The 14,850-nt window shown below is 32.8% G+C and overlaps 1 long non-coding RNA gene across 3 annotated transcripts; it reads right to left on the reverse strand.

The window, feature by feature from the left end:
• Window positions 1–146: 146 nt before the first annotated feature.
• LOC145110809 (uncharacterized) lies at window positions 147–3,406 on the reverse strand. Of its 3 annotated transcripts, none has more exons than XR_013710058.1 (7): window positions 2,760–3,406; window positions 2,492–2,604; window positions 2,315–2,368; window positions 1,558–1,664; window positions 702–1,461; window positions 532–624; window positions 147–273 (listed from the first exon to the last, which is right to left on the reverse strand). It is a non-coding gene; the product is annotated as an uncharacterized LOC145110809 (long non-coding RNA). The 3 variants fall into 3 exon arrangements; XR_013710057.1 differs by having other exon boundaries at window positions 702–1,073; window positions 1,181–1,664; XR_013710056.1 differs by having other exon boundaries at window positions 702–1,664.
• Window positions 3,407–14,850: the final 11,444 nt, after the last annotated feature.

The following is a 14,850-nucleotide window of genomic DNA, read 5'->3' on the forward strand; positions in this document are numbered from 1 at the left end:
GGTAGCCACAGTAAAGTATGTTGGTATTCTCTGCAATTAGTCCATTTACAAACACTGTAAAAAATGAATTTACATTGTGGTACTTCTTAATTGCATAGTATATTGTTGTAATAGTTTTTATTTGAGAAAATTTTGAAATCTTATCCTTTGATATGAACAACATCCACAATTGCTTTCCATGCCTCCACTTGTTCCTTTGTTCATACATTACACACATGACTTTTATCGAATTTTATAAACACTCATCAATAAATTTTCAACAATTATCGATACCTACAAAAAAATGTAGAAAACGAAAGCAATCATCGTTTAAAATACAGAAAAGGAAAGCAATCATCGCTTTGTTTCGTAAACACACATACATGCATACGTATCATGAAGGGGTTTGAGTTTGACCACTTTGAGTCGTGACACGTAGCTCTTAAATATATTTTCATTTCACAAAAGCATGAGCATAATCAATTTGGAATTTTTGGTCTCTTTTCAATATCAATTTGAATAATAAATGACTCAAAAGGGAGGAAAACTTACCGGTTCCGTGATGCAACTAAAGGATCAACACCCATTTTAGTGAATAGTAAAGAAGTTGCTGCATATTTAGTAAGCGTTGCTTGATAAACTAAGCTGCAAAATCAAATCTTTTATCAGCTTTAATTCAAATCATTTTATTATAAATATTAAAACAGGACTTGAATTCTAACCTTTCCCACATGCCATCAAAGTCCTTGCTAGGAAGAATCAATTCACCAATGCTGGACGGTTGACTATAAGTAATAAGTTACAAATATAAACTTTAACAGTAGACATATTCCATAAACATAGACAACGAACACAATATCAAAAGACCTGAAAGACATAGACAACAAACATAATCTATCGCATTATCCATTATCTCCCATCAACAATTTGTTTATTGCAGCCTTTACGGTTTCAACATAATGGGTATATTTTTCAATGTGGTAAAGTTTTTCCACTTCATTCTTTAAAACACACCAAAAGTCCTCTTCATTAGACATGAACCACATAACAACAATTTTAGTTAGCCTCGACTGCTGCAGTTTTCCAAATAATGTCTGCATAAACTCATCATGTCAACACCATAATTCCAAAATAAATAAGGGCAAATTTGTAGAAAGTTAAGAAACTTCATACTATAGGCAAAAATGCTTCCACTACTTACCAAATTACCTGGAAGGGCAACAAAGGCAAATGATCAAAATTCCAACTAAGATCATCACCTTCACCACATAAATAAATATGTGCATCAGCGCGTGTTTTACCATCTGTCGAATATATAAATTTCAAGACATATTGTCTACATAAATGATATTTAATCTTATCCAGTGAATGTTGAAACTGCTTTCTCCAGTCCTTATAAACTATTATTTTATTCAACAGAGGGGCAGTATTGTCAATTCCTGCTTACATGCTTTCCCAGCTATAACTGAAACTTTTTCCAACCTGAAACACAAGAAATAGATTAATCACAAACAAAACCCACAAAACAACCCATCGTTCATGTTCATGTTCATGTTTTTCATGGTTCGCAGGTATCACCAGAACTTTCTCCAGTTCTTATAATCCAACAATTGTCCAAACAGAGTCAAAACAACAACTTTTAAATTATGTTCATGTTTGCCATATTGTGTAGCTCCTCTGTTTATCTATGAAAAAAAGACAATGAAACCATTAGAAAACTTATTCCAGGAAAATTTTAGACCAAATGTGGCTCACAACAGTCGTGTACAAACTTTAACCGAGATGAAAGTGAAAAACCCAAAATAGTGCATATCGTAAATGAGAAAGAGTTGATATGTATAATGGTTTAATTTTCTTTCATAAGGTACCAGTCCAAAGCAAATTTGAAGGCATATGGTTAAATCAATCCTACATTCATATGGTGGCATGGAGCACAAATCAGCAAAAGCATATATGTATACATGTAAAGAAGAACAAATGAGAACTCTCGCTTCATACAATACATGTGACAGGACCAGACCAATTAAGTTGAATATCATATATTTCCAGCCACAATTAAGCCATAAAGCAATAATGATACTAAGAATCATGATTTCCTAAACTTCTATAATTATTTTTAATAATGAAATGCCATTGGATAATATAGACATTTCTTTTTATTTTGAATCAAAAATACTTTATGACAATATCTATATTATCCAATGGCATTTCATTATTAAAAATAATTATAATTAATGATAATTATAAGAGGCTAACCCATAGCGACCAATACATGTCTATATCTTAAGTTCAAAGCATGGAATTACAGTACCTACACATGGGTAGAAAAACTTACATTGGCAGTGTAGCTTGATCTATTTCCATCCATGGTTTCCAAGTAACGTTGTTGCTACAGAAAAAAAAAATAGGACAATTACATATAACAATTCACACAGCAACAGAAAAAGGTGATAGAACTGTAAATCAAAGTAACTATAAAACACAATAGAAACAGAAATTAAACAGCAAAAACCTGAAGAAGATATTGACGAAGAGCAAAGAAGCGGAAGAAAGCAAAACATCAAACACCTTGTGAGCATAAATCAAATCCAACTGTATACCGTTTAAAAGATCTTTCTTTAATATCTGTAAGAAAAATTAGACAGACAATAGAAAGAAATCAAAATAGGATAACAATTTTCTTGTTAATCGAAACTGGAGTAATAGACAAAACACACACAAATTCAATACAAACAAATATTAAAAGGGACAGAAATAGAGATGTGTTGATTAGAGCTTACTTTCACTCAAGAGTTGCACTGTGCGTCCTTGTAAGTTGAATGAATCTCACATTAGCCAGCATTTGAGAGTGGACTCCAGAGACCTAGCCATTATCGATTCCATAACTCCTCAGTCGACTTTTTGCCACTCACTTTCCAAAACAACCCTTTCAATCAACAACCGCCTACAATGTGTACCTTCCAGTATTGGTATTTGAACCGGCAAGTCAGCCAACCCAAAATTGCAAGCCAAACAGCAACCCTAAAAACCCTACTATCCACCAGTCGACCATCGTTTCCCCAAAACCCAACGACGACTCAGAGGAAGAGGAAAAATGAAGCAGAGTGCGCGATCGAAGGGATTGGAAGCGATAGCGATCGAAGGGACAGTTGAAAGAGAGGATCGTCAGGTCATTGTTAGGGAGATGTCAACAACTTTTACAAAGAATAGAAGACACTGGTGAGTATCTAACAGGTATAGGGAGAACCAAAGAGGACATAAGAGAGAAGGTGGAACGTATCTGGGAAGTATGCGGTGGAGAAAGGTCAGAAAAGGAAGTCGGGAACGGAGACGGAGAGACACCAATTGATCCGTATCAAAAGCAGGTTGATGGTTGAGGTAACGATATTGGGTTTAGATAGAAGAAGGAAGAAAATGTGGATGTTTATCAGAGATGGTAAGGCCAAAAAAAAGTGAAGAAGAATCGAGAATCTGGTCAAAGTTTCAAAGCAGTCAAAGGCAGTGGAGTCAAAGCAGTCAAAGGCGGTGGAGCTGGACATATGTTTGAAAATAGAAACACGTGTCAATTCCAATGTAGATAATGGTGTAAAAGGACATGTTGTAAAAAATAACCAAAAAAGAGACGACATTTACCATATAGAAATAAAGAGGGACCATTTCTGCCAACCTTTTAGGAATTTCACTGTTCCGGATAACTTTAATATATAATAATAATAATAATAATAATTAAAAAGTGGAAATGCACTAAAAAGTTTGGGAGTTTAAGTACAATAGTTTTCTATATTGGCATTTTCAGTTATTTAATTTTTTGGATTTCAAAGTTTCGCTACAAGTCTTTCACATATTGGTAGGTTTGATATTTTCTTTATACTTTCATATATTGTCATGTTTCGCTCCGAGAGTTTTTGAGTTTCATACTTTCAATACGGGACTTTGGTATATTGAGAGTTTTACTCTGTAGCCTTTTTGGGTTTCAAACTTTAGCCACAAAACTTTTGTATATTGACATATTTGATCCCTAAACTTTCGTAGTTACGCAACTTCGGTATCTCACAAAGTGAGGGTTGTAACTTACTAGTTTTATCTGTTAATAAACTCAATAAAAGATTTATGTAACTTCTATTCTTATGTGATTGTTGTTGGATCCAATTTGATATGCACGTCTAAGATGGGAAATTTAATTCTTTATTAGGGGAATCTTATATTATAGTAACTAGCGGAAAAACCGGGGCTTTGCCCCAAGCCGTTTTTTGTGTTTTTTATGAAAAATATAAAAGTTTTGACTGTAAGGACCAAAAGTGTCAAAATGGTTAAAGAATTAAAGGGGTTGGAATTAGCAAGTTTTTAGAAAATGGACCAAAGTTGTCAATTCCTTAAAGTTTTGTGGTCAAACTTTGAATATTAAAAGGTTCATAAAAAATGTAAAATTTTTGATTGAAATGACCAAAAGTGTCAAAATGGCTAAAAAATGAGGGGCAAAGTTGACACAAAACATGCAAGTTTACTATTCATAAGGGAACAAAGTTTTAATATATATATATATATATATATATATATATATATATATATATATATATATATTGATTTATTGATTAACACATTCACACGACTCGTAAGATACACTACGAGTAAGCGAAATAGTTATTCCTCCGATGTGAAGTAACCCAAGATTATGAGGTTGGAATATTATAAATCGGGTATACGGAACCGGAACTGGTTTCGTCGATTTTGAGAGTGGTTCCAAAGTCTTTAGGAACCGATATAACCGACTTCAGTTCCAATTTATAGCCGGGTACTCGCCTATGTTCGCCCTTACTCTAAGTCCGCTCATTTCAGCATTCCTTTTCATTTGAACGTGTAGAAACCAGATAGTAGAGAAAAGTCGATTTTGAAGATTGATGGTTAAATTGGGAGCAATAGTGAAGATCTAATGATGTTTTTAAGCTTAATCTTCAAGTAATATCTCTTAAGGCAGATGTTTTCATTTATTTGTAGTCAATTGAGCTTCTATATGTTAAAATCCTTTCTCAAATCTAAATTTTAGGATGAAATTAGTGATTAGCTCAACTTGTGTGTTAGATTCCAAGTTTCTAACATTAATCTATTCACGTAAGGTCATCTCTTTGTTCATTGATAGAGTTATGAAGCATTAATGGTTGATTTGAAACCATAGCTTTATGAATCTATCTATGGATTCAACGGAATTCAATTTTTATGGACATACTAGTGTTAATAAAGAGTTTTAGATGTGAATTTAATGGTTCTAATCCAATTCTTGATGAATGAATCCATCTATTGGATTGATTATGATCCTTGGTTGTTTTAATGGAATTTCCAATATTTATTTTGATATAAATGTTGGAAAATTGGTGTTAACCAATTTATAAAAATGGGTTTTTCCCATTTTTTTTAACACGTCCAAAATGGATTTAATATGAATGAGAAATTAATCATTAAAGTAAGGGTGTTGGAATAAGTAAATAAAAGAGTTTAATGGGTGGGAGAAAGAAAAGAAAAGTTCAGGGACCTTTCTTGCAAATATTTCTTTCTTTCGTAACTGAAATTGTAATTAATATTACAATTTAACACACTTTAATCTTTGTGATTAATAGAGGTGTTTAAATGGGAGGCTATAGAATGTGCAGTATAAATACCACTATTCTACAACCATTTGAGTACACCAAAAGCATGTAAGAAAACTCTCTTCTTCCCCACTTCATCTTCTTCTTTTTCTAGCTATATTGAGCTTATAATTCAGGCCTATTGAGGGTTCGGGTGGTCTAGAAGAACCACTTCAAACTGTTGTATCCTGGGAAACAAACATCCGGTAGCGGACGAATTTGTTTTAAGGACAATGTGTTACACACATGTCTCAGTATTTCTATTTTCTTGTTTGTTTTCGTACATTACCAGAATATTATTCCTACAATCTTAAAACAAATTCGTTTGTACGAAACGAACTACAAATTGGAATCAATTTTACTTGCATTTTTTTTTGATATTGTACGATTTTCATAAGAAAAAAAAAGGAAAGCTTTGTGATTTTGAAGCACCTTTGGTCATTAAGTCATTAAGACATGTATTTGCAATTAAGTATCTAGTTTTCCAGCTTTGGTACTGACTCTATTACGTACCTAATGAGTTAAGAAGTTAGTTTAACTCAAAAACACAATTTACGTGTTGCTGTGAAATGCTCTAATTTGTCACAATATTTGAAAAATCATAACTTAATCATGGATTATCATTTTTGGTTGAACCCAATTCTCGAAGTTTGGTATATGCGTGTGCTTCGTTTCATTAGTTTTGGCCGAAAGTTGTAAACAACTCTAACCAGGGTGAAAAATACGATTTTCACTAATTGGTTAGATTTTAATAGCTATGATACATAGTTTTTTAAAAATTCATAATAAATTGTAGAAAAATCGTATGCACTTGTGAAAGTAGTCCTGGAAAGCTAAGAGACAGGGCTACTGGATTATGAATTTATATTTCATTTTTGACAGGTTTAAGTGGGGCTAAAGTAGTTTTGAACAAATTGTATTGTTTTGTGAAAAACAAAAATGTTGTGTTTAGTCAAAAACGACTTCAATTCTATGTAAAACAACTTTGGAAATCAGAAAACAACTTGGTTTTACTTAAAAACTTCACATTTTAAATAGTTTTGTTGGAAAAAACATCGGATTTTCTGATATCATAATTTATGCATCAGTTTTTCTGCATGAGAAATCAAATTTTAGAATTCCTGCATTAGAAATCAAGTTTCATAATTGTTCAAATATAAATTTTAATTATGTTGAGTTTTGTCCAAGCAAGAGGCAAACATATTTTCTGGAAATTAGAATTCTAAACATTTATATTTAGTGTATAAATGATTTCAGAAATGTCACCATCCAAAGTGAAATGATTTCTGAAGTAAACTCTATGGATGTTAGCTCCATTGAGTGATGGATTGATATGGTTGCTACACGCCATGTGTGCTCAAAGAGGGAAGGACTCAATAATTATAAGGTTGTCCAAGTTGAGGCAAAAAAAATTATTCTTGAAATTGTGATTCTAAACACTTAAATTTGGTGTTTAAAACATTCCAGAAACAGTATAACATAGAAAAGAGCTAACACTTTACTTACTATTTACACATGAGTTGATTTCACCTCATTCGCCAAAACAAAATGACATCATGGAAAAAAATTGTACCTTAAAGGGAATGATTAATGTCATGTTTTTAAATTATGGGTTGCCACCCTTAATGTGGGGGGAGTTGTGTTAACAACTAATTACCTTTTAAATAAGGTACCCCAAAAGAAAACGAATAAAACACCATACAAGTTATGGTCGGGTATAAAACCATCTTACAAATATATTTTAATGTGGGGGTGTCTTGCAAAGGTTGTTATACCTAGCCCCAAGGTTGTAAGATTTGGCACTAGTTTGTTGGTTGCATCTTTATTGGTTGTGCACAAAACAATAGTGGTTATTGTTTTCTTGTTCGTGACTCTAATAAAGACAGAATAATGGAACCAATAAATGCATCATACTTTGAAAATGTGTTTCCATGTCTTGATAAATAAAAGACAAGTTCTCCAAAGCAATTGGACATAAAGAACCCTCTCATGAAGAAGAAAATTGAGGAAGAAATAGATCATGATGGAGTAAAAGGGTACAAGAGAGAAATCATTTGGAGATGATTTCGGCATGTATATGGTTGAAAGAGAACCTCAAACTTTCAAAAGGAATTCACTTCCTCTAAAATACCTCAATGAAAAGAGGCAATTAAAAGTGAAATGAAATCTATCTTGACAAATCACACATGAGAGCTAGTGGATGTACCTCTAGTATGTAAACCACTAGGCGATAAATGGATTTTCAAGAGGAAAATGAAAGCAGATAGATCCAAAGAATATGAGAATCGTTTAGAACTTAATGGTATATGATTTCAATAAAAATATGCACCGATATATTGTTTGGAAATTTAGAATCAAATAATACTTCTATACTCCAAGAAGCTATTTCCATTAAATCCAATAATATTGGTTAGAATTCATCAAAATAAGATAAAGGTTTTGATGAATATTAAGACATTCAACACAAAGTTGATAGGACTATGAATGGAAATATAAGTATTCTAAATTTTGAATTATGTGGTCTTTTCTAAGAATATCATCATGGATTAAGTTGTAAAAACTAATAATAGTTCTATCGTTTGAAGTAGTGAGTTTCAGAAAGAATGAAATCACTACATGTTAGTGGATTTCCAAATGAGAAGTAAGAGCTGATGACATATTTCAAATACATGTTTGGATTACAAACATAAGAATCTCTTGATTAATTTTCATTTGTATGCTCTTATAATATATGTGGTTTAACTTCTCAAAATTTGGAAGCATGTCATTCCGATATGAAAATAAAACTTCGAAATATAGATTTAGAAGTATAAATCTACATGAAACTGCCTAGCAGTTATCTTACATGAGCGTAAGCAACAAAATGTGTAAATAGTAAGTAAAGTCTTTATATGACTTAAATAAAGTTTTGAAACAATGGTATCAAAAATTTTACTATGTTATTCAACATGAATGCATGTGATGAAATAGATCCATTTAATGACACTTCAAAGTGTTATTCCATTTTGTGACATAGTAGGATCCTTGAGATAGGATGCCTAAATAATTTTACATGTAGATAGTTAAAGGAAGAAATTGCATGAAAAATATGATATTTGCAAGAAAACTCATGTACGGAATATTCATAATTACATCTGGCCAATGTTATTGTGAATTCACAAATACATGTAATACATATGCTTATCGTATTATGTTGACACAATTATTCATATTCAATATTGGTAACTATGGTGTAGTAATAACCATATTGATAATGGTCAACATTTGTTGGAAAATATAGGAGAACAAATTTGCAAGTTTATCCAAGGTTGGACAATAAACTAAAGGGCTTTGTAAGTTCTTGGGAGACGTCCCACGACGAGCCAATAACTCCTATATATGTACATGATGATGTAAATAATGGTGAGTTTAGACATATTTGTATAAGACATAACACCATTTAACAATGACTCTTAAGATGAATTATCTTTAATGACTACATAAAGTCAAAATAAGATTGCGGATCCGCTAACGAAATGCTTGGAATGAGAGGTCGTTATGAGGAATGAGACTAAAACCCATAGATCAATCAGTTATTGCGAAGGAAAACCCAACCTAGTTGACTGGAGATCCCAAGATCTAGGTTCAATGGGACAACCTACTTGCATATAACATTTGTGAATCACTGTGGGGGTTAACCCCAACCCATTCCTAAAACAAACAGTGATGCAGGTTAAGCCTATAGCAAAAGATGATAAGTTGGAAATCATCATGCATTAGCTTTTAATGATTATGATGGAATCACCTATGTGAGAGAGAAGTGAGGTCGCTTCAAATGGAATTGTATGGGCACATTCCTAAGATCTCTTACAGAACCAAGCAAGTGTCCATGACCATAACAGACACATCAATGAGAACCTAACTAGGTCAGAGAGAATAATGTGAGACACATATTGATTATTTACGCAAACGGCAGAACAGTTCAAAGACATCGAGTCTACTGGTCTGCTAGTAAAATAAATATGTATCTTAAGGGAAGGTTCAAAGGGTAACACCTACCTATCCTATGCATGATTCAACTGTTGGATTTTATCTAGGTAGCTTGCAAATGTTTGATCAATTTTCATTTATGTGGGGGATTGTTGGAAAATTAGTGTTAACCAATTTATAAAAATGGGTTTTCCCCATTTTTTTAACACGTCCAAAATGGATTTAATATGAATAGGAAATTAATCCTTAAAGTAATGGTGTTGGAAGAAGTAAATAAAAGAGTTTAATGGGTGGAGAAAGAAAAGAAAAGTTCAGGGACCTTTCTTGCAAATATTTCTTTCTTTCATAACTGAAATTGTAATTAATATTACAATTTAACACACATTAATCTTTGTGATTAATAGAGGTGTTTAAATGGGAGGTTATAGAATGTGCAGTATAAATACCACTATTCTACAACCATTTGAGTACACCAAAAGAATGTAAGAAAACTCTCTTCTTCCCCGATTCATCTTTTTCTTTTTATAGCTATATTGAGCTTATAATTCAGGCCTATTGAGGGTTCGGGTGGTCTAGAAGAACCACTTCAAACTGTTGTATCCTGGGAAACAAACACCCGGTAGCGGGTGAATTTGTTTTAAGGACAATGTGTTAAACACATGTCTCAGTATTTCTATTTTTTTGTTTGTTTTCGTACATTACCGAAATATTATTCCTACAATAAACACCCATGGATCCATTGAATATAGGAATTAATCATTTTATTATGGTTATAAAGTATGTATTATTTTGATTTGTATCATCCTTGATGCAAATCATGGATGAAAACCCAATATAGTGGTTATCCATAAGTTTTAAAGCATGAAAATATAGTTTATTATGATGATCACTTTAATCCATGATTTAATCAAGTTAATTATGATGGTTATGATGTTAATAAGGGTTTAAAGCATGTTAGTGAATGTAAATTAATCATGCTAAGTCATTAGAATTCATTAGATTAAAGTTAGACATGTTTTAGACTTGATATAATTGCTTGAAACTCATTTTCTAGTCATCATACTTGTTGAATCAATATGGCCTAAGTCGAGTCAGATTCATTTGTTCATTTAACTTGTTTAGGTCAATCTTCTTACGAAAAAAACCCGCTTTTTGTAAGTTTTACAAATTAAGTCTGGTTTTTCTCATATATCTTCCTATGATCTTAATGATGTTTTGAGAACAAAAAAAGTCTATGGTTGCTAATAAGAGTCAACTAGGGATTTAATAGGCATTTAAGGGATAATTAACCCAACCATTGCTCGCCTCATGTGACTATTAAGTACTCTAACAACCACAAGAGTGATGTAGGTTTATTCAACCAAGTAAGGTGAGTTTTTACTAAAATTATATGTGATATTACTATTTTTGATGTGTTTATGTGTTTTATATATTTTTATGAGTTTTCCATCTATGTTATGTGTATACTATATATATATATATATATATATATATATATATATATATATATATATATATGATGGTGTGTCTTTAAGAGGTTGTTTTTGAAACGAGTTTCCATACAAAAGAAATAACTTTGATGTTTTTTGTAACACCCGTTTTAGGTATGAGTCAATTCAATTAAATTTCAGAATTTTATTCTTGGGTTTCCACGGTGTGGCCTTATTTTCTTGACCGCGGATTTAAATGACTCGCCACGGCGTGGCAATGGGTGCCACGACGTGGCAGCCGATGTTGGAGAAACCCTAATCCTTGGGCTTTGGGCCCTATATAAAGGACATTATGGCTAGGGTTTCGTGATCTTTCAACCTCTATCACCCTCTTAAGACCAAAAATCGTTATCCTAGCCTCACTTGTGTGATATTGAGCTTTTTGTGGTGTTTGGTTGTATTTTGAAGGAAGGAGAAGAAGGTGCTAGCCCAAAGATCAAGCAACAACTCCCCCTATCCTTGGAATCACTCTTTGGACAAATTGTAAGTCTTCAAGTTTCCGTTTTGATGACTCTTTGGTTGTAGATCTAGCTTTATTATCTTATTTTGGTCCATAAGTGATGTTTGGTTGGTTTGATATGATAAATTGCAACTTTATGACTCTCCTGAGTCCCATGAGCAATATATCTTGTATATCTAGACTTTGGTTGGGATTTTTAGCCTTGCATGAGTTTTGGTCACCTTTTGCTCATTTTGACCTAAAATGGAATCTAGACATGCATGTTTATAAAGCACTCAACTTTATGCTAGATCTGGTATTAGAAACCCTTATGGAGTTGGTTAGGCTAAGGAAGGAAAAGTGCTTAATGTTTAACCATGTCATGATTTTTGCCTTTATTAAACCTTTGATTAGAGATTTTGTCTTATTGAAGTGTCTTAATGGATAAAGTTGGAAACTTTATCCATTAGGCGTTGAGAAAGAGTAGATATGGGTTTTTTGAGCATTTGGTTTTGAGTTAAAAGCAACTTAACTCGATTAAGCTAATTAGACTACTCCCCACGACATGACACTAGGCCGCCACAACGTGGCGAGTAAGGACTACTCAACTGTTTTGTCATCTTATGCCCACGTCGTGGCCAAGGAAGACCACAAAGTGGAGAACCTGCTGATGGATTGTTGACTCCTTTGACTTGGGTATGGATTGGGTTTAGACCCGTAGGCTACGGCGTGGCCAAGGTTGGCCACGATGTGGAGGTCAACTGAGTTTGACTTTGACTTTGACTTGAGTTGACTTTTGGCCAACCCTTAGCTTTGGAAGGTAGACTAAGGGTTTAACTTGTATAACTATCTAGGTGAGATTAGCACTAATTTTGTTAGCAGTGAGAGCAACATCAATTGATTATCGTCTGAGAGGTGAGTCTCTTCACTATACACGTTGGTCGAAGGCATCAATGTCGACCCACTGGATTATGTTGTTTGATGCTAGTTGTCTGTGTGATACTTTCATGCTTTGTACGTTGGGCGGGGCCCGTTATGCGAGCTAGGGCGAGGCCCGTTATACTCATTCGGTGGTATGCGAGTTAGGACGAGGCCCGTTTTACTCATTGGGTGGGGCCCGTTATGCGAGTTAGGGCGAGGCTCGTTATACTCATTGGGCGCGACCCGTTATTTGTATGGTATGAGGTATTTTGGGGAACCCACTAAGCTTTGTGCTTACGATTTTAGTTTATGTTTCAGGTACTTCCGGTTCGAAAGGGAAGGGTCCGGCATGATCGCAACGTATCCACCCGTGTCCAACTTTTTATGATTTTGGGATTTGTACTCTGATAACTATTTTCACCTTGGTATACTTATGATGGTTAGACATGAATAATTGATGTTTTTGGCTTAATTAAAATGAAAGTTTTACTATGATTTTTGGGATGTTGCATTTTTCACTTGGTTTCTTCAAGACTTTAGCATTCACTTAAGGCGGGTTGTCTTGTGTGCTATATAGAGTTGGGGTACGTAAGTAAGGTATTAAGGTTTTAAGGTGTTAAATTGATATGACAGTATTCTAGACATGTCTCACTTGTACAATTGGGCTAATTACCCTTCGTGTGGTACTTGTATGATAACTCGCATGTATATTGTTTGATGGAGAGGTGGACCCATTAAGATATAATTATGGAGAGGTGTATTCATTTAGATATATTAGGAGGTGGCGTACTCAACTATTTTATACCTTGTGAGTTTAAAACTGATGGGAACCCCTTCATTTGCTTTCCTTCCCTTTAATTCTCAGTTATTTCCATTTGGGAGAATCATCTCTAATAAATCAAAATCTTTTTGCCACATGTCTTCTTCTCCTTCATTTGGACACATGTCATTTTCTAGAATTATTGAATTTTTTATTTTCCACTTGTCGTTTTATTATATTTTTCATTTTATTAAATTAAAATTTCACATTTAATATGTAAGGTAATATATATATGTAAGGTATTTATTAAAAAATGTTTATATATGTAATGTATTCAATGTATTAAAGTCTCATTAATTTTAATAATTTAAAAATTTTCTTATTTTTCTTATAAATTCAAAATTCTCAAATTGTTAAAATTTCATATTTAATTTTTTTTAAATAAACTTATGTAATACATGAGTCTCACACCTAGTATATTTTAAAAGGAAAACGCCCGACTGTCCTTCCATTCATTTTCTTCCCCTTCTTAAATGAAACTCAAGAATGCATTTCATTATATTTCCTTTCCTTCCCTCCTTAAAATTTCTCAAGAATACAATTTTCCTCCTATTTTATTTCCTTCCTCTCCTTAAAAGATCTCAAATACACATTTTCCTCCCATTTTCTTTCCTTCCCCTTCTTAAAAGAAACCGAAGAACATGGTGTTAGTGAGATTTTGAACAATAAATTTTGATTTGGTTGAGTTTTAAAAACAATATCAAGCCCTTTTCCATAATAATTTTGCAAAAAATAGTAAAAAATTAGCCATTGAAACCGCATACGAGGCTAACTCGCATGTTGTTTTGTGTCTCGTCTGCAGTTTCGTTGTAGTCTATAAAAAGAATTTTATTTTATTTTATTTTTTCATTTTTCCTACGAATCGCAAATGACTTAGGTAATTCGCGTTTCCTCTTATATCAACAACGTTATTTCGTTCGTTATTCGTTCCTGTGATTTTAAAGAACGAAACCGCAGATGGCTTGACCTCGCCTGTTGTTTTATCCCCCGTCTGTTATTTTGTTTATGCAATTCGCTTGCTATTTCATTCAAATGGTCAAATATCATACAAACTACTACAACATAATCAAAAGATAACACTTAACAATGTACAAACAAAACTAAATTTGAAAATAAGAATGTTGTTAAGTTGTTAAGTCAAGCCAAATATCTTTCTTATTTTTTATTATTTATTATTTTTTTTGAGTTTTTTTCCAATTTAGTTTTATTTGTACGTCGTTAAGTGTTATCCCTTGATTATTTTGTAGTAGATTAGTAGTTTGTATGTTATTTGACTTGATTCACCCCATTGAACGAAATAGCAGATGAATTGCATAAACGAAACAACAAGGGACGAAACAACAAGCAATAGATGAATCAGTAGGCGAGGCTAAGCCATCTACAGTTTTGTTCTTCGGAATACAAGAAAAGAAGAACGATCGAAATAACAGTTGACACAAGAGAAAACCATAGATGCCGTAAGCCATTTGCGGTTTCATGGGAAAAGGATAAAAATAAAAATATTTTTATACTGCAGATTAGTTAGCAGTTTCAATGAATATTATTTTTTGTAATAAGGAGTTTCAATAACTATTATTTTTTTTACAAATTCATTAAAAAAAGACTTAGATT

This window comes from Lactuca virosa, chromosome 5 (assembly GCF_052849685.1).
Source record: "Lactuca virosa cultivar CGN04683 chromosome 5, Lactuca_virosa_CGN04683_v6, whole genome shotgun sequence".
Lineage (NCBI taxonomy): Eukaryota > Viridiplantae > Streptophyta > Magnoliopsida > Asterales > Asteraceae > Lactuca > Lactuca virosa.